Raw genomic sequence first — 22,565 nt, 5'->3', positions numbered from 1 at the left:
AAGTGTATGCTATCTTTAAAATCTCAGAAACCATACACTATACTTTACAAAAATAATCACAATCTCCCTGAAATTAACTCCTAAATGAAGTTGAAGAGCTTCACCCTGAAGTATCAACAGGCTGTAGCAAGAATACCAGCTGGCTTCACTTCAGCCTCTAAATATGGTATGGACTATTACCTACCAATCACCAAAAAAGAACACAATGCAGCACAGAGACGGTTGTGTCACAGATACGTTTTATCTTGCTTCAAACCCAGATGTAGATTTGCACAAACCCATCGATCTTTCCAGAACACGAGGCACAAAACTGCTACATGCAGGGTGCTCTCAAAAACAAGGCCAGTTCATTTCCACGCTTAACTGAGAAAATCTTGCCCCAGGGCACCCAATTTCAACTCTGAATTAGAGTATCTGTAGGTGATGCAGTAACTACAACAACTGGCAAATAATGAACTGGATAAAACACCTAAATTAGAGGTCAATCCTGTATTCATAAAGGAACAGCCTACACAATTTAATTTGGATATCCCCATCTCTTTGTTCAATGGTTCTAGACTTCTGCAAGCAACAACTAAGCACAATTTTCAAGAAAAAAGTAAGTTAACACTGACAAGGTATCTTTATCAAGGCAGAAGTCACCACACATACAAAATCCTCAAGCCCAGCAGAATGATCACATTTCTTTTTGTATAGGCAAGCTCCTGTCTCATGTACACAGCACAAAATTTAAACTCTGAAAAGACTGCAATTGCACCTGGAATTTAGTGCTGCCTTCCAAATGAGGAAATGGGAACAAGACAGGAGAAGAAAATATTCCCAAAACGAACAGCTGAGCTTATGTAGCACCCAAAATACAAACGGTCAGGAAATACCTGTCTTTCATCACTGTCAAAAACAATAGACTAAAATATGCAGAGTAGGACTGATAACACAGGAAATAAATGAAAACATTTGCTGCATGTTAGTACAGAACTTAAACGAGACAAAAGCCTCTCTCAAAGGTCCCTGCTGGATTTAAAACAGAGCTGTTGAGCCAATTTTGATTTCAAAACATGTCATTATCATTTAAGAATACTGAACTTCTTTAATAAACCTTACACCTGTTCACGAGTACACAGACCCCAGTTCCTAAAACTGTAAGTACGACAAGGCAGGAACCAAAACTTCAGTGAGAACTACAAATGCATGGGAAAACAATTACTTATAATACAGACTGGGGCACTATTTTTGTTCACTATGTAACTTACAAGTCAAAGAATGATAATGCTAAAAGCTGCTATGATGCATTTCTGAATGAATTAAAAGTCTCATGTGTGTGTGGCTCACAAAGCCTGGCATAGTTCTAACTTACATATTTAATTCTCTCTATTATTAAAAGCAATGAGAGACTTTTTTTGTCTAATACTTTATCGCAAAGAGATAAACACAGTAAATACTATGGCAAAATGAAATGTACTTTTTTACACAGTGACGTGACAGCAATTTATGAGTTCATGCATTCAGTACAAGAATATGATTAAACCACAGCACAGACTTAAGAGTAAAATGCACTGATAACAAGTTTAGACCAGATTAAATCAAGAGACTCCCAGCTGATAAGTAGAGTTTGTAAAATATAATGTAGATACCAGTAAGGATATTCAACAAACCAAAGCCTTCCAAAACTAAACATAATTCTTTTAGCATGATAAATGCCAGCAGGAAGAAAGACTCCAGATCTGGCAATTGTTTCAGAAAACTCAATTAACTTGCCCATTACTAAAAATATGTTACTAGTAGAAAGATGTTTTGTGCAATACTATACTTATCTGCTCATTCAGCCCTGTGTAGGCTGGGTTTGGCACTTCAGACCTCCAGACACCCAACAATGCCTGCCACATGCCCTGTCAAAACTGATGGAAGAAAAGCTGTCTCTGTCCTATTTCAATGGAAGCTCATCCGACTATTTTAACAGGCACAAACCCAACAAAACTCGTCTCAAACAATGCGAAATTAGAGTTCCCCCTTTACACAACAACCATATTAGGCCTCCAAAGGTTGTCTGATCAGCCTTCCTCCTCTGATGACCTCATACATGACCTGGTGCCTTCCTATTACTTCAGTCCTGCTGTATCTCAGTGTGCTATTATGATCACAAACCAGCAAGATCATGTTTTAACTTTTAAAAATAAGAGAGGTTGCTCAAACTCAGAAATTAGTTTCAAAGAACTGAAAAGACAAACCACCAAAATACCAAGAAATCCTGCACGTAATCTACGTTTAGTTATACGGAGGCTTTAAGGGTAGCAATAAAAAGCCCTGAAGGCTCTATACAACATTCCCTCCCTTTAGCTAGCCTTAGTACTTCTAGTCTTTCTTCATTCAAAAGCCAAGGTATTGTCTCAAGTTACAGACTACAATTAGGCATGTAGATGCTGAAAAATATTCAACAGTTTTAACATTCTGTAAAGCTGATTTGCAGCTAAGCATTCACTTACTTAGGTGCAAGAACAGTCAAGCTCCCCAGTTTCCCACAGATTTCCCTTCAGGCCAGTTTTATCCTTAGGTACCTGTGTACAATAAAAAAAGAAAAAAAAAATCAATTTATGTACCTCCTCATAAGTTCATCTCTTGATTATATCAATTCTTGTAGCCCACAGTTCTCAGCAATTTCAAAATTCAGATCTCCAGCTTTTCTAATATTTCCCATCAATTTGCTTAACCAGAAACAAACTCAAAGCTTTTTTACCCCTGCAAAAAGACTGGGTTTCATTTGACCAGTTCTACACATATATGTGTGTGTGTGTATGTGTGTGTGTATACGTATCTCTATCTATTAGACATAGGTTAACCTTAAATGAAAGTTTTCTGTGAGAAACCTCATGTAAATTTCACCTTGTAGAAGGTAAGATTGCATGATTCGCGTGTATTTTATCACTTGTTTTTAGGAGTATAAAACAGGGAGCAACGCAGTTAAGACTTTGTTAGCAACAGATTTAAGCTACCTTAAAACTGTTAATGTGTGACAAGAAAATCCTACATACCCAATTACCACTTCAGAAATTGAAAGCAGGGTTTTGTACAGGTGCACTTGTCAGTTAAGGAGGAGCTCAAAAAATAAGGTTATTCTACTTTCTCCTGGCACTAGTATGAATTAAAGAAACATTTTCAAAATCTGCTATTCAAGCATATGGAATCAATTTTTTCAGACATATGGCGCTCCGATTAAATAAGCGTGGCTTTGCTGACACAAAAGTCCACCTGCACACATTCAAATTTTCCAGAATTAGACCATCTAATTTAGAGCACCCCATCTAACAATAACAGAGTAGAGAAGCATTGCATTTCATATAACACAACCATTGAGATAGTCTCTTGAAATAGCAGTTGCTTTGACCATGGCCAGAACATAACCAGACAAAATGAAATTAGTTCCCCTAAAATACAGTTACATCAGATTGAAGGAAAATAATTTGTCATCTTCATCACGCAAGTAAATATCTCACTGGAAAAGTAAGCAAGGTACATTTTTTCATGGAAGATTCTACCAGAAGTCAATGGAAATTAAAAAACTGACTGTTAACTGTGCTTCCTGGTTTTCAAGTTTTCTTTACATACTGCATCCAGATTTTCCCAGGATAAATATATGGAAAGCATACCATTTAACAGAAAAAGGGAAAAAGAAACCAAACACCACCACCCACAAAAACAAAACAAACAAAACAAATGCAAACAAATCAAAAAACCCCAAACAAAAACCAACACTCAACAAGCTACATACAAACATCAACCCCCTCAACAACCCTAAAACATTAAAATAAGAAAGGAGTCTGACAAGGCGGAAGCTAACAGATTTTTGAGAAAAGCACTTCAGAAGTCCCAATTTTTGTTTTTATTTTTTAAGGATTTGGAGTTAATTGGGCCTCCTTTTTCACATCTAGTCTGACTGGCTTTTTATTAGGAGACGACACAATTTTTTTCCAGAGGGCCCCAACCTCATTCAGTGGCTAGAAGTGAGTACTGAAAATCTACACATTAACTGAATTACATACATTCACAGCACACCTCTACACTTTATCTACTCCAGGTTATTCTGTGCTTTCTCAGAGCAGCACTCTGAGGACAGAAACGCTCATTGTCACACAAGAGTGCTTCTTTGGTGCTCTCAGGATAACTACAGATTGCAGTCTCTACAAAGTATGTCGTATGATCCCCATATGATCTGAGAACTTAAAAGAACAAAACTTTTGAATTAGGAACATTACAAACTTCAGTGTTCAACCAGAGATTCCTAAAAGTCATTTACCTAGCCTTATATAATACTTTAATTATCTAGGGAAGCTGTATTCATCTGCCTTAACTAGGCAACACATCTCTCCTTTCTTGTAGCACTTTACCCCCTACACTACCTGTCTCCATGTTTCTACAGCAAATAAAAACAAGTTTTCAAAGATCTGTCTCCTTTTTCGCATAGTCTTCATAAACTTCTGGTCCAGTGAAAAGAGTACAATTCTAAGACTGCATAACTTAAAACTATTACACAATGCATATGTCCAAGGGAGCTCAGTTCACATACTCTAGACAACCGTAATTCTTCATTTTCACAGCTTTGCAGGGCTTGATCTCTGTAACTCTAACGTCATTCAAGAGAGCTTTCAGAGCTTGGATTAATTTCCAGCTCTCTTGAAGACAGTAACTGTTGAAAAGGAGAAGCTCCATCTTGTTCAATACAGATATTCAGAGTCTCCCTCAAAACTTGGCCACTTCTCCTCCTCATCCAAGCTGTATCATTGCCAATCCTGCTATGGCTGCTGCACTTTGTGCTGAACTCCCTTCTAATGATGAGCGTTAAAGAGATTTGTACAAGGGCTAATGAGAAGAAACATTTAATTTCAGGATCCCAGAAGGACTTGGTCAGAAGACAAGCCAAACCACCGGACCTGTCTGTGCAGAAGCAGAATTTCAGGCACATAAATCCCTCACTATCAAAAACCAGAAACCTACATATTTAGATGTCAAGGCAGCTGCATGAAGGCTTGGTGGACTGTAGAGACATCAGTCTTGATGTTAGATTAACACCATCTACTCTTTCAAATATCTTTTTTTAATCATTCTGCAAGGAACCCAAATAAAGTTAGAGCCTAAATCTCAATCATGCTACATTTCAGTTAACACACAGTTACCATCACTTCTTTAAGCCATTCTTTGTGAAGACAAAACAGCCCTTGATTCAGTCAAATATATTAAGGATTGGGGGAGGGGGGAGAAATGTTTTTTTAATTAAGAACACGGTTTTCTTGGCACTGTTTACCAAGGGTAAGTTTGCTTATCTTCATTCCACTGGACAAAAGCAGATGATAGCATACCTTTACCTATTTTCCCCAGAAAGTATGAACCAACCAAAGATACTTTCCTGTCTTTTCTCAAGCATCCTCCCCACTCTTTTTTTAATTCTTTTCTTTTTGGGTGGGAAGAGGGAGTGCAGAGGGAAGGGGAGGGAGCCTGAGGGTGTTAAGACTGAATTTAAAATTATTTTATGCAATCACAGAACACTAGGTTGGAAGGGACCTCAAGGATCATCTGATCTAACCTTTCTAGCCAAAGGATGACCTAGGCAAGATGTCCCAACACCCTGTTCAGTCAAATCTTAAAAATGTCCAACACTGGGGAATCCACCACCTCCCTGGGGTTGGCTGTTCTTATTGTAAAAACTTCCCTCTTGTGTCCAACCGGAACCTTCCCAGGAATAATTTGTGCCCATTAACCCTCATCTTTCCACGTGACTCCTCTTAGAAGGGGAGTCTCCATCTTCTTTAATGCGACCCTTTAAATACTGGAACATGGTGCCGAGGTCTTGCCTTTTCTCAAGGCTGAACAAACTCACTTCTCAGCCTTTCCTCGTAAATCAGGCTTCCGAGTCCTTTGATCATCTTTGTGGCCTTTCTCTAGACCCTCTCCAGCCTGTCCACATCTTCTTTGTATAGAGAGAACCAAAACTGAAAATTATTCCAGGTGTGGCCTGACAAGCACTGAGTGGGATAATGACATCTTTGCCTGTGCTGGTGATGCCCTTGTTGATGCAACCAGCATCCTGTTGGCCTCCTTTGCTGCAGCAGCACACTGTTCACTCATACTAGCTTGCTGCCTCCCTGGACAGCCAGGTCCCTTTCCACAGAGCTGCTGTCCATCTGGGTAGATCCCAGCCTCTGCTGCACTCCCAGACTGTGTTTTCCCAGGTGCAAGACCTTACACTTGTCCTTATTGAACTTCATAATGTTCTTGTTAGCCCACTATTCCAGCCTAGCCAGATCATCCTGCGGGGTGGCTCTCCCTTCCAAGGTATCCACTTCCCTACTCAGTTGGTATCATCAGCAAACAAGCTGGGAGAGGCAAGCAAATTAAAGACATTTAATTGTTGAATAAGTCCTATTTTTAGAATAGTTTCAATATTTGAACTGGTAACAATAGGGTTTGTTACCAGTATGAACTGGTAACAGAATATGAATGAAAGCAACACAAACAGAAATCAGAAGCATAGAATAAATTCAAGTATGTTGACAATTAAGTTAGGAACATTCTTCCCACCTTTGAATATACAGAAACAGTTCTTTTGATTACCTCATGACTTTAGCCTTATTTGTAACAGTCACCTTTTGAAAAGGTCATATAAACCTTAATATAGATTAGTATAGGTCAGGTGATCTCAGCTACTTGGTATCAACGAAAACTAACAGCTAGCCATAGGATTGTTCTTCACATGGATTTGCACAGCAGTATCCTAAACCTTTCTAAACCTGTCAGCTCTCCTATTTACCTGCCCTTCTACTTTATTTCTTCTTTTCCCATATTTTATACATTCTCCTGTCTCACACAACTCCTCCTCTTTCATTCATCTCCCTGTATTTCTTCCTTTTCCCCATAATTTCCTCACTGAAACATAACCCAAGTTTCAAATCATGAAGAATGCAGTTGCCTTTCTACACAGTATGATCAGTACTTTGCATAACCCACATGTTCTGCAAATGCTGCGGGAGCTTTTCCTTAGCTTCAATACAGTCCAGTATTGCTGAATGTAAAGCAAAATACTAAATCAGTGTTAAGTGAAAGCTTTAATTTAATCTTTCACATTATCTTTGCAATTTTGAGATTTATAAATTAAACATCTAGAAGGGTCACACTGGATTTAAAACCAGAGCTGGTTTTGATTGTTATCCTGAGCTTAATCTCAGTATTATTCCCTCTTCCAGCCCCACCTCACTCAAATACACGTGACACTTCTATGGCACACTTTACATGCCATTTTGCTTCATGTGCTGATAAACTCCCCTGTGCTTAAGCACTGTATTTCTTTCTCATCTGCACTATTTCTAAATAGTGCAAATAGTTACATAGCTTTTCTTCATTTATTTTATTCTGAGCCACTATACTTCACTTTCTCATGATGATAAAACCACCTTCAGTCACATCACTCCTTTTCTCTAGGAGAGCAGGAGATCCAGACTTCTCTTCCATCAAATGCAACCTCAGGCTGAGGAAGTTGGGGCTGTTCAGCCTGGAGAAGAGAAGGCTGCATGGAGACCTCATAGCAGCCTTCCAGTATCTGAAGGGGGCCTACAAGGATGCTGAAGAGGGACTCTTCATTAGGGACTGTAGTGACAGGACAAGGGATAAGGGGTTCAAACTTAAACACAGGAAGTTCAGGTTAGATATAAGGAAGAAGTTCTCTACTGTGAGAGTGGTGAGGCACTGGAATGGGTTGCCCAGGGAGGCTGTGAATGCTCCATCCCTAGCAGTGTTCAAGACCAGGTTGGACAAGGCCTTGGGTGATATGATTTAGTGGAAGGTGTCCCTGCCCATGGCAGGGGGGTTGGAACTAGATGATCTTAAGGTCCTTTCCAACCCTAACCATCCTACGATTCTAACCTCATCCCTTCAGGGTGACCACAGCGATCTCAGTTCTTTCTTGTCTACCTTTATGCCCTGCTGCTGCTCATAACTGACTCCTCCCAAACAACTAACGGGGCCTGTTCCTGAATCCTCCAATGTGCTTAAAGTCAGGAGGCTGACCAGTGTGTGCCTGTGTTTGCAAGCCCATGTAAGAGAACGGGAGTGAATGCCCACCTGGGAGGGAAAAGGAGGCAGCCTCTCCTCAGAATTAAATATTCACATACTAAGTTTAAGCCTCAGGATCCTCACAGCCTGTAATAAAAGCTGTGCAACTGAATCTTCTTGATTTAAAAATCTCAACCTCTGCTGAAATGATGTACAGCCAGTGAAGGAAGCACATACCCCTCCTATGATGTGACACTATTACGGAGTGGCTATTTAATAACAGTATATTTGATTTACTGAGTATAGATGAATGATTTAGTGCTAGAAGGTGTCTGCTAAAGTGGCATTTCTAGTACATCTTGACTCTTCCAATACTGAAACTAAGAAGAAAAAAAAAACAAACCCACCTTTCAGATACTGTATTATTTATCTGAAATACTTATATTTAAATAACAAATGACAGATAATATAGACTATGACAAGGCAGCCTTTCAACAGCACTTTTGTGTGCCCAATATATTGAATTGATACTTAATTTTATATTATTAATGAACACAGTATTTGCAAATAAATCACTCATTCTTCTGTTGAGCCACACTGCGTTAAGTACACTTTAATGCTGAAAGTGGTATCTAATTATCTTTATTTGACCCCAAATGCAACAGGGAAATAAAAATGTTCAAAACACTTAGATCTTGCTGATAAGCACTCAGGTGTGTGTCAGGATAATGTAAGATGGTATTTATTTTTATTTCTTCTGAAATGATCTTAAACCACCACATGAATGTATTAGTGTTGTATGGTCATTTGTTCTTCAAATTCATCTACTGCCTTTCAAGTGGTGTTGAGGTAGAACGAGATTCAGTTACCCTGGCTCCCACCACCACTATGGCCTGACCCTAAAAATCCACCACTGTCACATCCCATGGAGGAAGCAGGCCTGTCAATATGAATCATGCCCTCAAACTAGGCTTCAAAACCTAAATAATCCAATGGCTGTAACTCTCACAGAAGCCTGTTACCACTGGTGATGCCAGACATTTCTCAGAAGTTGGCACTCTGAGTCTCTCCTATTCAGCGTGTTTGCCTTTGTTTGCCAGTTAGGGTAACAGTAACGTAAATATCTGTAACTATTACTAATAGACCAGTGACATGAAAAAGACACTTGGTTCACCCACACATACCTCCTTGCCAGAAAGGTTACGAGAATAATCTACAAATGAAGGTCTCCCATTTTCCCCCAGAAATTACCCATATGAAGCCAAGAATTGCCCCATCCACATCTCATCACATTAACAAATGCCTGTGCCTCCCCAAAGCCCTCAAGGCTGAAGGAAAAGAACTGCTCTTACCATCTAATGGTTTCCCCACGTGTAGAATTTGCCAGTATAATGGTGACAGAATCAAATACTGCACTAGTTTAACTCTTCCATGAAGGAGTCTGCGGGGGATTTTGTGGTAATAAATCAGCTTTTGGCTTAACAATCTTCATCCAGCTCACCTCAAAATGTCTTTCTTACTAGAATAAGGATCCTAGCACAATCGCTACTGCTATTATAGTCTGGCTGATGCTAGTTAACTTGCTCACACTGACAAGTTCCAGAACTTTCCAGCAAACAACATATCTGGGTTTATGCTTTGTATAGCCTAAAGGCAATACATTTAACATTTCTTTCATCCATGAGCTTCACACTTCAGAGAGCTGTGGGAGAGAGGAGGTGCTGGAGGCCTGGTACTTTCAGGAACCATTAATTATAGGAACTCATCATGAAGGGCATTACTAGAAGTTTGCTTCAGACCACCTGAAAGGAGCAGAGAGAATCCAGTGGTTTAAATATAAACAGCCCAGTTGCTGTCACACAGTTGTCCATGAAAGATAAGGTCTCAGTGCATTTTTTCTGCCCCCAGATTGACGATCTCTAAGGTGTTGAACAGGAAAGCAATTTACCACCGTGTAAGTCCCTTCCAATAAAATGCATTCCCTAGCATGCTTGTGTTTTTTTTGTGTGTGTGTTTGACCTCAAAGTAAATTATAAATCCCTTTTCTTTTTTTAATGGTCTACTTTACTATAAATATTATGGCTAGCATTTTCAAACGGCTGACCACTGAATTTGGCCAGCAAAGTACACTCTGCTGAACTCAGAATTAATCCTAAATGAGAGCTGCATTTTTTTATGGGAAAAAACAGAAGTGATGTTCAACTGGCCCCAATTACAAAAGTAATGAGCTACTCAAAATCATTTGTCTCCTTTTCAAGTAACACGTGTAAAACTACACAGCAAATTACTGGCAGAAGCAGGAATAATACCTTAACTTCACTAGCTCACTTTCTTAAGGGTTCTCCACTGCCTGACAATGTATTTTATAAATATTTAGGTTTATAGTATAGTGGTTCCCTATCAGAATCAGTTTTTATTATGACAATAGTCACCTAAAGCACAGGGCTCCTTTCACAGTCAACTGAATGTTTGGTGGCTTGATATGCCTTGTGCCTAAAACCCCCAAATAAGATAATTTTACTTTTTCATCTGAACTTCCAATGAAACACTGAAAAGAAACGTTCTCTTTAAGTCCTCTCCAGAATAGAATCTAGAAAGCTGTAGCCCATCCTTTACCAGCTGCTTTTTCACTTACTAATTTAGGAACAACACTTCTTTCTGTTGCACACTTACCAGGAAGCAGCTATGCCATGAATGTGTTATAAACACTATGCATCTCTCAAGCCGCACAGCTTTCTGAACAACAAGACGACCTAATGGAAGCACTGCTCTTTATCATCCTCTACTTCCTGCCCACATTCTGGTTACTAAATTTAATAAGAAAGTTAAGACTCTGTGAAAGAATTTCACATCTCATTTTCCTTCTGTACTTCCCCTTTCAAACTGAGGCCTATGATGAAGTGCTGATTTCCCTGGAATTCCACTTTCTCACAGAAATCCTGCCATTGCAAAGGCAGAGGGATAACCAAACTGCAAGACATCACTCACTGAGAACAACCCTTCTGAGGTGCAGGAGGCAAATACATATATTCTTCAGGCAACATGACAGGAAAACTTATCTGCACCAAACAGCAAAGTTTGAGCAGCAGGAAGAATGCAACACATTGTCTAGATCACCAGCACGACATTTCACTGTGTGCCTCAGTACAGTTCAGAGACACGGGACGGTCCCTCGGGATGGATGCGCAACTGCAGGCAACCACGTGATTCACAATGTTCAGTTCTGAAGTTTGCATCAGATGTCTGCTTCCATGCACCCTAAACACCACAAAATGCTTCTCAATGTCCTAAAAAAGGCAAAACAGCTATAGGAGAGGCTATAATTACAGATTACCATAGACATGGAAACATATATGTCTTTGCAATAACTCCATATTTTTTTAACAATTGCCAAGTAACAACTTCTTCTAAACAATCACAGGAAGTGGATCACACATCAAAAACAGATAAATATACCTATTTTATCCTATTTCCCAAGGAAGAGCCATTCATTCCTGATCCCAGATCCTGCAATCGGTTCCATGGCAAATGTGAGAAGATGGGCAGTAGAACAGAAAATAAGATAACTTGTAATTAAAGGCTCTGGGAGAAGTGCAGCAAAAACACTGGAAATGCTGAAGCATGTTGTTAGTGCCAAATTAATGAAAATGAATAGTTTCAGTCTCCCTTTAGACCCCTTGGAGACCTCAGTGCTTCAAATCCAAAGATTCATCCACTTAACTTTCTGTAGTCGTTCTAGAATAAAACTTCCTGTGCAGCTTACTGGACTCAGGCTTAAAACTGTTCAGGTTCTTTGCCCCACTGTCACATCCAAAAGAAATGAGAAGAAAAGTTCTTATAATTTCCTATCTACATTCATTCATGATGAATTTATAATATCAATACCAGAAAAATTGGTTACACTTTAGCTGAAACATTTCTCATCAATGTGTACCCATAAATTTATTTACAAAGAATAACTTTATCACTTCTCCACCTTTGAGTATACCAAGAATGACAAAAGCTTTCTAATTTGCTCTTTGAAAGATAAACACTCTCTAACTCTGATCAGCCTTGTAATCTGTCTTTGCACCTGCTCCAATTTAAATCCATCTTTCTGTTCCCTGCAAGGGAAGAGTGTCGGACACAATATTCCAATTAAGGTTTCAAGAAGGCTCTCTGAAATGTTATTAGCATTTCTCCCTCTCTCTACAAAAATATCATGTCTAATGCATCATAGAAGCACATTAGCCTTTTTCACAGCTACATCATACTGGTGTTTTAGAGCCATCATAGTGGCATTATCACAGCACTTTACTAATTCAGACCGCTACAACCATTAAATTATCTATACAACATCCTATGATGTCAACAGATGTTCTTCTCATTTTAAAGATCTGCGTATCAAGATAAAGACTAACGTGACCTATCTGAGACCAGACACTGGGGTCTTGCAGAGCTGAATGAGCAACTGAGACTTTCTTGTTCTTCATCCTAAATATGCACCTCCAAACACTAGCAGCAAACAGACGAACTACACAGTGTACAGTAACAAGGGTACTCCTGTTACTCCATGCCTGTGCCTGCACTCTAAAGCTATTTCTAAATGGATGGTTATAGATGGCCGCTGCTCCCCTGTACCATGCAATTGCATTAGCCTGATAAGAAACCACACTGAAGATACCCAGAAAGGCCAAACCTCCACCTACCTTGACAGAGGGGTTGCCTCCCTGCTGCTTGCTTTCATCTTCATGTCCTCAGCTGATAACGAAAGTATCTTTTTTTGCGATGATCCCACCTAAATAAGCTTCCAGGTGCTAGGCCACCCTCTCTTGCACATATTTGCTCTTATCTGCCACAGCAAAAGCTTCTCAGTTATAACCACTTCTACCAAAGCTTGTGTTTACACTGATTATTTTCCTGAAAAACATTTCAGGATTCTGAATACATAATTTGAATGATCTTCTTGTTATAAAGTTCAGGTCACACTGAAAGCGACAGCTTACAACAGAGACAAAAAGAAAATATCTAAAATTGCAAGAGCACAAATTCAAATAATGATGGACAAAGGAGCTGACTGGTACCAAGCAAACAGCTTGGCAGTTCCTACACAAGGTAGTGTGTTGTAGCTACTTGCATCATAGTGTTAATTTCACAGTCATGATATAATACTTCTAATGGTATTAATAAAAACCTGTCTTTGTGAAAAGATTACCTAGAACATGAACATTACTTGAACTAGACAGAACATGAATTATTTTCCCGTAAAGCTCAGGATCTCTTGCTTGCATGAAATTCCATGCATGTTCTGTAGTCACATTCCAAAAAAAAAGCTTTTTCTTCCAACAGCTAGCAGAGCCAGAACCATGCCAAGCTAAGTCATAAGAGTCTTTTTCTGTAAGTAAAACAAGTATTTTAGTCAAGCAATTCATTACCACTTCTCAGAAAATAAATATCCTAGTTATACTTGAACTTGGTTTCTCTTTTTTGCCCGTTATCACATGTATACCTTAACCATTTCCCATTTAGATCTGTAGCATAAGCTGTTCTCCACAGATGAACTTCTTGGTAAATGAAAAAGCTTACGAATATATAAGGCAGATGGGATGACTACTGCTACTGCCTTGTGTGTAAAAGTCAGTAACACTGCTTCACTAAAATGAGAGTGGAGCTGTGAAAAGCCTCAAGCATTACCTTACAGAAATTGCAGACTCATATAACCCACTACATCACTTCTACAGATGAAATATGAATACCTTCTAGATATTTACATTTCCAGAGCACTTTCATGCATCATTGAAAGAAGGTATGGAACATGAACAACTGAATTGACATGACCTAGCATGTTACCGCCGGTCAGCTGAGCTGAGTCAGTTACAACACGACAATATTCTTCACAGTTAGCTAACTGCCCAGCAATGGGGAAAAAAATAACTCCAAGGTGGTTTAAGCACGTCTTTTTCTTTGCAACTGAAAACATGAAAAAGCCATCATACAGCCAGCGATGCCAAGCCTGATGATGACCCATCTCATATGAAGCTGCAGTAACACCCTGCATTTTATTAATCTGCAGTAGTACAATTTGCCCCAGGCTGTAAAGATAATTTTCTGTCCTCTGTGCCATGTGCACTCAGTGGCAAGATGTGAATGTATCAATTTGGCCCTTTTGGTTTTGATAATGGCAAAGGTTATACTTTACTGAAATCCTACATGAGTATCAGGCATAATTCTGGTTCTTAGTCTATGACACACAGCATATGAAATACACTTTTAGCCAAGTGCATGTTTGACTTGCTCTGTAAAATTCAGTTCAGTAATCTGAAAACCAGGATAACTATCTCCTGATGTCTGCAGTTTGGATCTACATAAATACTATTTATACATTAAAATTTCAGAGTTCATAAATCTGGTAAAACAGAAGTGTGTTTTTTATTTCCAATATGGAATATCTGTTGAGAAAACCAGCACGATTTCAAGAAGACTTCAGAAATTATTTTTATTTAAATACAAATGCATGTACCTCTTGTAAGGTCCTACCAGCAAAATTCATTTAGATTCCTAGCTGGAAAACACATATGCCAAGATACATTTGCAAACAAGGCATACAGGTTGCATATATACATATACTGAAATCTTCGTGTGCATACATGGTAAAAGAAACACTGCAGTTTGCAAGCAAAAATGAGCAGGCAGTGTTTCAAACTGACAATGTGGTTCAGTGTTATCAGGAAGGACAAGAATTAAAGTGATTTACAGTAAATTACCTGTACTGGCCAGGGATGATAAACAGTTATGAGACTAAATTAAAGAAGTTTGTGTTGCTGCCTTATGGTGCTTGATCTGAAAATATTGAATTATCTGTATCTAAGCACTGTTTGGTTTTGATGTTAGCATGAAAGAAACAGGTTTTTAAAATCACAACACACTTGAACAGATTCAATTATCATCAATGCTCCATCTCTAGTCACTAAGTCCCACTCATCCCTTCTGACTGACCTTACGACTTTACCTTTTTATCTTTAGAATCTTATATACCAAAACTAGCAGAGTAAGAAAAAACATTAAGCATAGGTCCAACACAGAGACTGTGACTATGATAAAGAGCCTAACCCCCTTTAAAATCTGGGAAGCTAAATCCTCTAAATTTATGTTTATCTACAGCACACTCCTTTCTAATGGACAATGAAAAGTATTTTGTGATTGTATTTTGTGAATGCAGCATGCATGTATTTGTACGAAGTAGGATAAAAGTACAGGTATGACACAAGCTAAGGACCCAGCATATGCAAATGTTAGGTGGGATAGTAACCTCCAAACCAGAAACAGCACAGTGTAGTTAACAGCCATAAAAAGGAAGCAAGAAACTACAGGAGGAGCACTCTAAAATTTTACTAGTATTTTACCAGGTTTGCTAGGGGCATAACTTGAGTGATATTTTTGGCTTGAGTTTCCTAACTTTGATCAATTTACAATAAATCTGAATTTGTTCAGAGGATCAAAAGCAAAACATGCAAGACCAAAATTACTTCCTTAGGTTTACTGTCCTGCATTTTGCATCAAAGCAACAGCACAGGCAATTAAGATTTCTTAAAACTACTCATGCCACACATATCCACTGAAGCTCTCCATACGGAGTAACCAGCTGGCCACTCAGACACTGAGCAGTGGACTATAAACTAGGTCTCCAACCTTTTTTAGATTGTTTATAACATCCCAGCAAAAATATTCAGTATTACCAAATAAATTAATATCACAGGTGACATTTGATAAGGTTGTCCACATTCAGAATATGAGACTAAATCATGCTGAACCCCCATATCATGCAGATCTAGCCTCCGAGGAACACATTACAGTTGAGTATAGTGAAATACATTGAAAGTATAGGCAAGTTTCCACTGAACAGAGTACCTGATATTTAACACACAAAGTTGGATGCTGAGATACAAAGTTACAGCTTTGTTGAAAGATCAGTAGAAATATTTGCATTACTTAGAAACTGAATAACTCCTAATACGAACTGGCTGGACCTAAATACCTGCTGATACAGCTCCAGCCAAATCATGCAGTACTTTTTTGTTACTGCATAAGAGCCAGACTATTAAACTAGGATAATTTAATGAAAAGCAGAAAGTACCAGTGAGGAACAAAAAAACATTTTAAAAATACAGTTTTATATTATTCATGTAGGACCTACTGATGAAGAAATAAAATATATTTAAAAAAGGTAATTTCATAGGAATTTTAATCGATGTATATTTTATTTAATAGACTCCTGTGGTACGTCTCAGACTAAACAGCCCAGTCAAGACCTCTGGAAAATCAGTCTAGACACAAGAAGAGGCATACTCTGCATAGCAAGACTCCTGAAAGGCTTTGAAAAGTAACACTTTCGAGAATTCTTATGCTTTCTGATAAGGCACATAGGAGTGCTTTCTCCTGAAGTAATACTTTATGTAAAGATAAAACATATTTTAAAACATAATTTCCAGACACCTTTAATTCTGAGAGCCAACAATTCCACTTTTGGATTTCTTACTACATGCAAAATCACCTCAGCAATCTCCATGTCAGTAAAAATGCTTATCTGAGCAAATTTTATGTATGCTTTGGTGTTTGCAGGATTAGGTTTTTGGCTTGTGGTTACCTGATACATGGGTCAAATATCTGTTAAAAAGCATACTGGCCAGAAAAGTTTACATTACCTTGCTACAGGAACAGAAGAAGAATGCAATATACCAATTACTTACTTCAGGACATCTGCGGTATCCTGATGTCCAAGCATGCTAATGGCAGTCTACATCACAATTACCCTAAATATCAGCATAACAGTCAATCAACCCATGCCATCTGAAAGAGCTACGATCCAGTTCAATTAACACCAGAGTATCTCTTGCACGTATTAAGTTCACTGAAAATATTGGTAAATAACTTAAGATACACACAGAAGGGCTTTCTAAAGGAGAGATTTCCAATTTCACCCGCACTCGTGACTGCTGGCTAGACACTGCTCAGAGTCAATTCCACCTGATCTCAGGTAGTAAGTCAATGTTAGAATACTAAAGTAACAGCAAAAGACAGAAAAAAACCAAGTCAATATATTGTTTTCAGGTAAATCCTGTTGAGATTCAGAAAGGCAAACGTGAAAAAGAAAGCAGAAAAACTCCACTCCAAATTACTTCACTGCAGGATACCCATACACTCAATTCGACATACAGAGAACACTGAAATTTTTCAAGGGAAACATACTGAAGTAAAAGCAATTACCAACCATATGATGATTTTTTGGTTTGGTAGTTTGGGATCAGGGTTTATTTTTTGCCATTAAAATTACTTCTTTTAAAAACTTTATATATTTTTAATGCATTACTTTTAACAGATTTTTTTTTTTTTCACCTTTGGATTCCCATCTTCTAAGTTTCCTCCTCTCAAAGACACAAAGAAAAGAGGAAGTAAGTGAAATGCTTAAAAACAGAGTAAGATAGAAATTTTAATCACGGGTTTAAATTTTCTATCCTATGAAGTCCCAAGGAAATTGGATTTTTTTTTCTCTTTTTTCAATCTTCAGCTATTTTATCCTTTGCAAGAACTATTATTGCATGTTCTCAGAATAGTCCTTATCAAAATATTTGCAGCCTCAGAGTCATGTTGACCCTGTCCATTTTGAAGGAAAGAATGAGTGAATTGACATGCGTGCAATACACAAGCAGAGACCCTAACTATGATGCAAAAAGCAAACTGAAGAAAGAAACGCCCTTATTAAACTGATGGCATTACCACGTGACATTATGGTTGCAACTATAATCAGTTTCAAAATAACAAGGGGATCTTCTTCACCTCAAAGAGTGCACGTTATTGGGATTAAGATGTTACTGGGAACGTAGAAATGGAGAATTCCCCATGATCTGATGCTCAGCTTTCCCCAGATTTTCATCAGGATTGCATCAAATCTACGTCAGCTATAGCCCTCTCCAGAGCTGCTGCAGAACTCCACTGACTTCAGGTTTCACCTTTTTCTAGTGTGGGCCCATTTATAGAGAACACTCTTGCAAAGGGCCACAGTTTCTGCAGTGACCTATTCTGAGAGAAGGTGGTTAAACTCTGCAAGCCATTGTTTTGATGTTATTTACTAACTCTTCACAACAACAGAAGTACAGCCATGGAGAGTATGTGGAGAGAAAATGCAGATTTGGTCATAAATTAAGAATCATATTCCAGCACCACTGTTCATCAAGACACAATGTGTGTTTATATGTTTAATCCCTAATGGAAAGGGATGTACTTGTAAACATTGTTAACACTAGGGGCTGCAGCATAATGATTAGAGACTTTGAAAAAGCAATAGCGATTTTGACCAAAAGAGCTCTCCTGATACAAAAGCTTCTCTTTTCAGATCAGGACAAGTTAAGGGCGTATCTTTGTCTCACAGCAACATAAATGTTGCATGTACATTCCTATATTTAGCCATCCCATGCACTACAGATTAAAAGCAGCAGCTAGGTGACATGGCTAGATACTGCCTGTAAATGAGTAATTGTCTTGACCTTAACATAAAAGTAAACCAAAACAAGCCATGGTGAAGGGGAGGAGGCAAGTTTTACTCTTCCAGTCATTTAATCCTTTTTTTTTTTCTTCTTCTCCATTCCCAGTACAAGCCTTAAAAAAGGCAGTATAATAGCATCCCATCTTTTTGAGTGAAAGCTCTCAGTTCTTCTGGTAATGAATTATGGGCCAAGGGTTCAGGGAATTTTTGGAAACCAAAACACACATGAGGTTTTTCTTCCTGTCTTCTCTAATTAGCAACTCTTGATGGACCAAGAGCATACAATTTCAGAACCATGAGAGCCTACAATATAAGCACATAATACACTAGTGATGCAGGGATACTGAAATTGCTAGCCTGCTAGGGCAGCAAGACCCCAATCCTAACACGGAGTTCAACTAACAGATAATGGACAGATTTCTAAGGCAACTAGGCAGCTGAAAACTCTTCTATCTGCAAGATGATCCTGCTAAAGCCTGTGAATGCTCACCTTAAACAAAACTGACACGGCAGCCTTCTCCAGCTCCCCTATTCCCTGGCAGTGAGGACGGGAATAATGTAGAAGCTGGGCCAGGGATCTCCCAGGCCACCAGTCTTTCACCATGTTGCACTAAAACACATACCTTAGGGGTATAAATTAGAGTAAACCTTAGGCTGCTGTTAGTTATGATTACTAAAGAAACTGCACAAGAAGAGTTTGCTGCCTGGAACCCTTACCCTCCACACAGTATATCTGCTGCTCCAGTTGGGTATGCCTCATCAGCAGTGAAGTGTCTTATGTCAGTCACACTCATTTTAAAGGGGAGATTAGAGACAAGAAAAATACTTAAAAGAACGATGCTCATTATGAACTACTATCAATTTGAAAATATGTATTCAAATTGCTAAAATATAAATTAAAAAATAAAGGAAATAAAGCCACATTTTTTTATTTTTGGAAATTCAAGAAGTGAAGAAATAGCATGTCCCAACTTTCAGCTCCAGTTTCATTACATGACACTGGGAAGTTCTAATTTAATTGTAAAAAAAAAGCTGCTGTGAAATCTGTTTTCAGTAACCGCTGGAAGCTTGTTCGTGTACAGAGGGCAGTCTTTCATAGATCCCTCAGTGAAGCAAAAAATAATTCTTCATTTACTTGCTTCTTTGTACTTCTATGATTTTCACTTTACAATTGCTGGCCCAGCATATGGATGCTCTTCTTATTCTGGGGTGACAGTACTGTTTCTATATCAGAAGTAACTCCCCTTTGGGCCAACAACCCGTATCAATGACCACAAGCAGCTAAACAGCAATTGCTGTGCCAAAGCCTGCCCTAGCTCACAATCTTTCTACAGCTCCAGAAGGAGACATTAAGTACTCCCATACTTCTGTCAGTGAGCAAAGGTCCTTGGCCATGTCACCGACACCAAGGGCCAACCGTGCCCACAAAAGATCCAGCACTTCCATTTTTCAATGTTTACCTGTTGTGGAAATCAAGATGAAAGAGCTTGTGCCTGCTTAGTTCCCATCTAATACAGGTCAGGAGGTAGCTGGTATATGAATCTGGCTACCATTGCATGGCTTGGAAATACTCCTGGGTCCACTGTCTCATTGAAGGAATTTCTTTCTTTTATAGTGCATGCCTGTGCACTCTGTTTACTTGTTTTCACTCCTTTTTCCTCCCTAAATACACTTTTTTTTTTTTAGGTCTAACTTCTTAATCATATCTTTCAGTTCATAACTTTGATTTCCTGTTCCTTGCCAAATGGAATGATAATTCTTGCCCAGTGCCTTTAGCTTCCATCAAAAGCATAAGTTTCAATTAAGCATCCCATTTGATTTGCTGAAGAAATAGTTCAGTCACTGAGTTCAATCTCTCCTGTCAGAGGCAACCACATCATATATTTACTTTCCTAAACTAAGCAGTTGCATCATTACCGGTGATAAAAAGCCAAAATCTGAAATGGGAGTGATGTTAAAAAAATAACAAAAAACCACAACAAACAGAACAAAAAAAACCCTGACATTTATTTTCAAGGTTTTAACCTAAAGATGACTGAAAAAGTATTGTGGCCAAAGGCATTTGATACTAAGCCAATAAGCTCTCTGCACTGTCTCCATTTACTCCATTTCAGTGTCTCATTGTCAGTAGCAACAAGAGCTTCACTGGAAAAAAATACTGAGAAATGTCAAGAAACGTCTCAGAGCGGAGACTGTCAATTCTTTATTAATGAAGGCTGCCTACATGAGTAAATCTGTAAGGTATTCAGAAGCCAGAACAGCAGGAGAAAATACACATATATACTCTGAAGAGTTCCCAGTGACAAACACCAATTAAAATTATTTCATAAATGCAAATGGATCTATACCTTATACTCTCAGAAGCAATTATTACTGGTAAAACTCTTAATTTGGTTATCAGCAGTAACAAAAAATATGCATATGCTGCGTATTTTCAATGCATGAGACATGCAAGTGTAGTTTATAGCCATCGTATAACAAAAATGGGTATCAGCTATGTAGTCGAAAATGGAAGATAAACAGATTAAACAGAAATTATTTGGAATTTGTCTAGAAAAATATTTCCCTTGCCTTTGCACAACTTTTGAGGCAATAATTTAAATATCATTAATAAAAAGCCACTATTTACCTAACAGTTATGAAATCATACTCTGAATGTAAAGTCTTTGAGACAAAATAATTCTGTCCTAGCATGGCAAATGCTTAGCGAACATCCAGAGCAACAGCAGAACACTTCACACCCAGAAAACTTTGGGATAATATCATTCTGCTTCAGTAAGAAACTAGAAGTAAAAAATCGAATATTTAACAAGCTGTGCAGGATTTATTACCTTTGAGATGTTACTGTAATTTGTAAAATATAATCAGATTTTCAAGGAACAATGCTAAAATGTAATAAAGGATCCAGATCTGATTCCTCAGCAACTCCTTCCATTGAATCACAAAAACAAGATAAATCCATTTTACCAAAAATGAAAAGATGGACTAGGCAGATAGGAAACCAATCAGTTAAGTACAGACATCAGAAGCTAAAGTATGAGATGGCATACAAATCCTGTGGTTGATTGAGATAAACCTGTCAGGTAAGTTCAAAAGAGTTAGAACCAACACTAAAACTAAAGCTTGAGCAGCAGCTAGCACCAGCGCGCAACAGGAAGACTGAAGGAGTTATGTTTTGAACATGTCTCCTCTCTTAAAATCCCCTAGCTTTATTGATTTGTGTCACTACTACATCACCATTTTTAAAATAGCATACTTCAGAAAATACTATGTTCCTATAAACTGGGATTTTGAGAACTGATATTATTTGCATTGTCTGACAGTGCATTCTGAAAAATAACAATATTTCAGTGCTCCTGTGAAATATCACACATATCAAGTTCAAAGGATACCTTACATAACGTCTGATAAACAAATGCAATACTTGCTGCAAACAAAAACAAGGGATGGCAGTAGAGTTTCCTGTAGCTCAAAATAAGGTACTCCTGCCCTATCAAATAGGGGTAGTATTGTACGTGTCAGAAGTACTAAGCAACTAAGAAGTAATACACAAATTAATTGTTATTGAAACTATTTGTGAGCCTCTTGCGCTTGATTTCTTGGGAGAGCATCAAGGTGAGACAGTTGCTGCTGCTAGTGGTTGCCCAAGAGGTGTTTTTCCACTGTCTGAAAACCATCAAAATGAACCATTCTCCAGCCACTCCTTTTCCCACTGAGCCTTCACAGACAGCAGTGCACACATCAGCCCACCCTCACTCCCTTTCACACATGACATAAAACTATTTCTGTATGACTCAGAGACCAAAAATTAACACAGGAAGTTACCAACAAATTACACATGCAAAAAGGTCTGTCTTGTAGTATGCTTAACCATCACAAGGTATAGAATACAGTGGCTACCATATTTACTGTCTCACACTGTCATTGAATAACACCCTATAATGGTTAAGGTCAAAGACATAAGAGAGTAAACACCTAAAATAGTTTATCTCAATACAGTCTGATGATCAAG

At 38.3% G+C, this 22,565-nt stretch overlaps 1 protein-coding gene across 6 annotated transcripts in view; it reads right to left on the bottom strand.

Moving 5' to 3' along the window:
• Nucleotides 1-22,565, bottom strand: part of TBL1X (transducin beta like 1 X-linked) — a 194,290-nt gene that overhangs the window by 137,613 nt on the left and 34,112 nt on the right. For 3 of the 6 annotated variants that reach the window (XM_061459874.1, XM_061459878.1, XM_061459876.1), the window contains exon 2: nucleotides 2,481-2,552. The exons of 2 other annotated variants lie outside the window; for them this stretch is intronic. The gene's annotated coding sequence lies outside the window, so the exon portion shown is untranslated. Of the gene's footprint in view, nucleotides 1-2,480; nucleotides 2,553-13,262; nucleotides 13,373-22,565 lie in introns of those variants that run through there. One more of the 6 variants, XM_061459877.1, reaches the window with a different exon arrangement.

This window comes from Pezoporus flaviventris, unplaced genomic scaffold (assembly GCF_033815535.1).
Source record: "Pezoporus flaviventris isolate CSIRO_AGI_PZ_B2104156 unplaced genomic scaffold, CSIRO_AGI_Pfla_v1 ptg000030l, whole genome shotgun sequence".
NCBI lineage: Eukaryota > Metazoa > Chordata > Aves > Psittaciformes > Psittacidae > Pezoporus > Pezoporus flaviventris.
The sequence above is the reverse complement of the archived record's forward strand: the minus strand, read 5'-3'. Positions and strand labels throughout refer to the sequence as shown.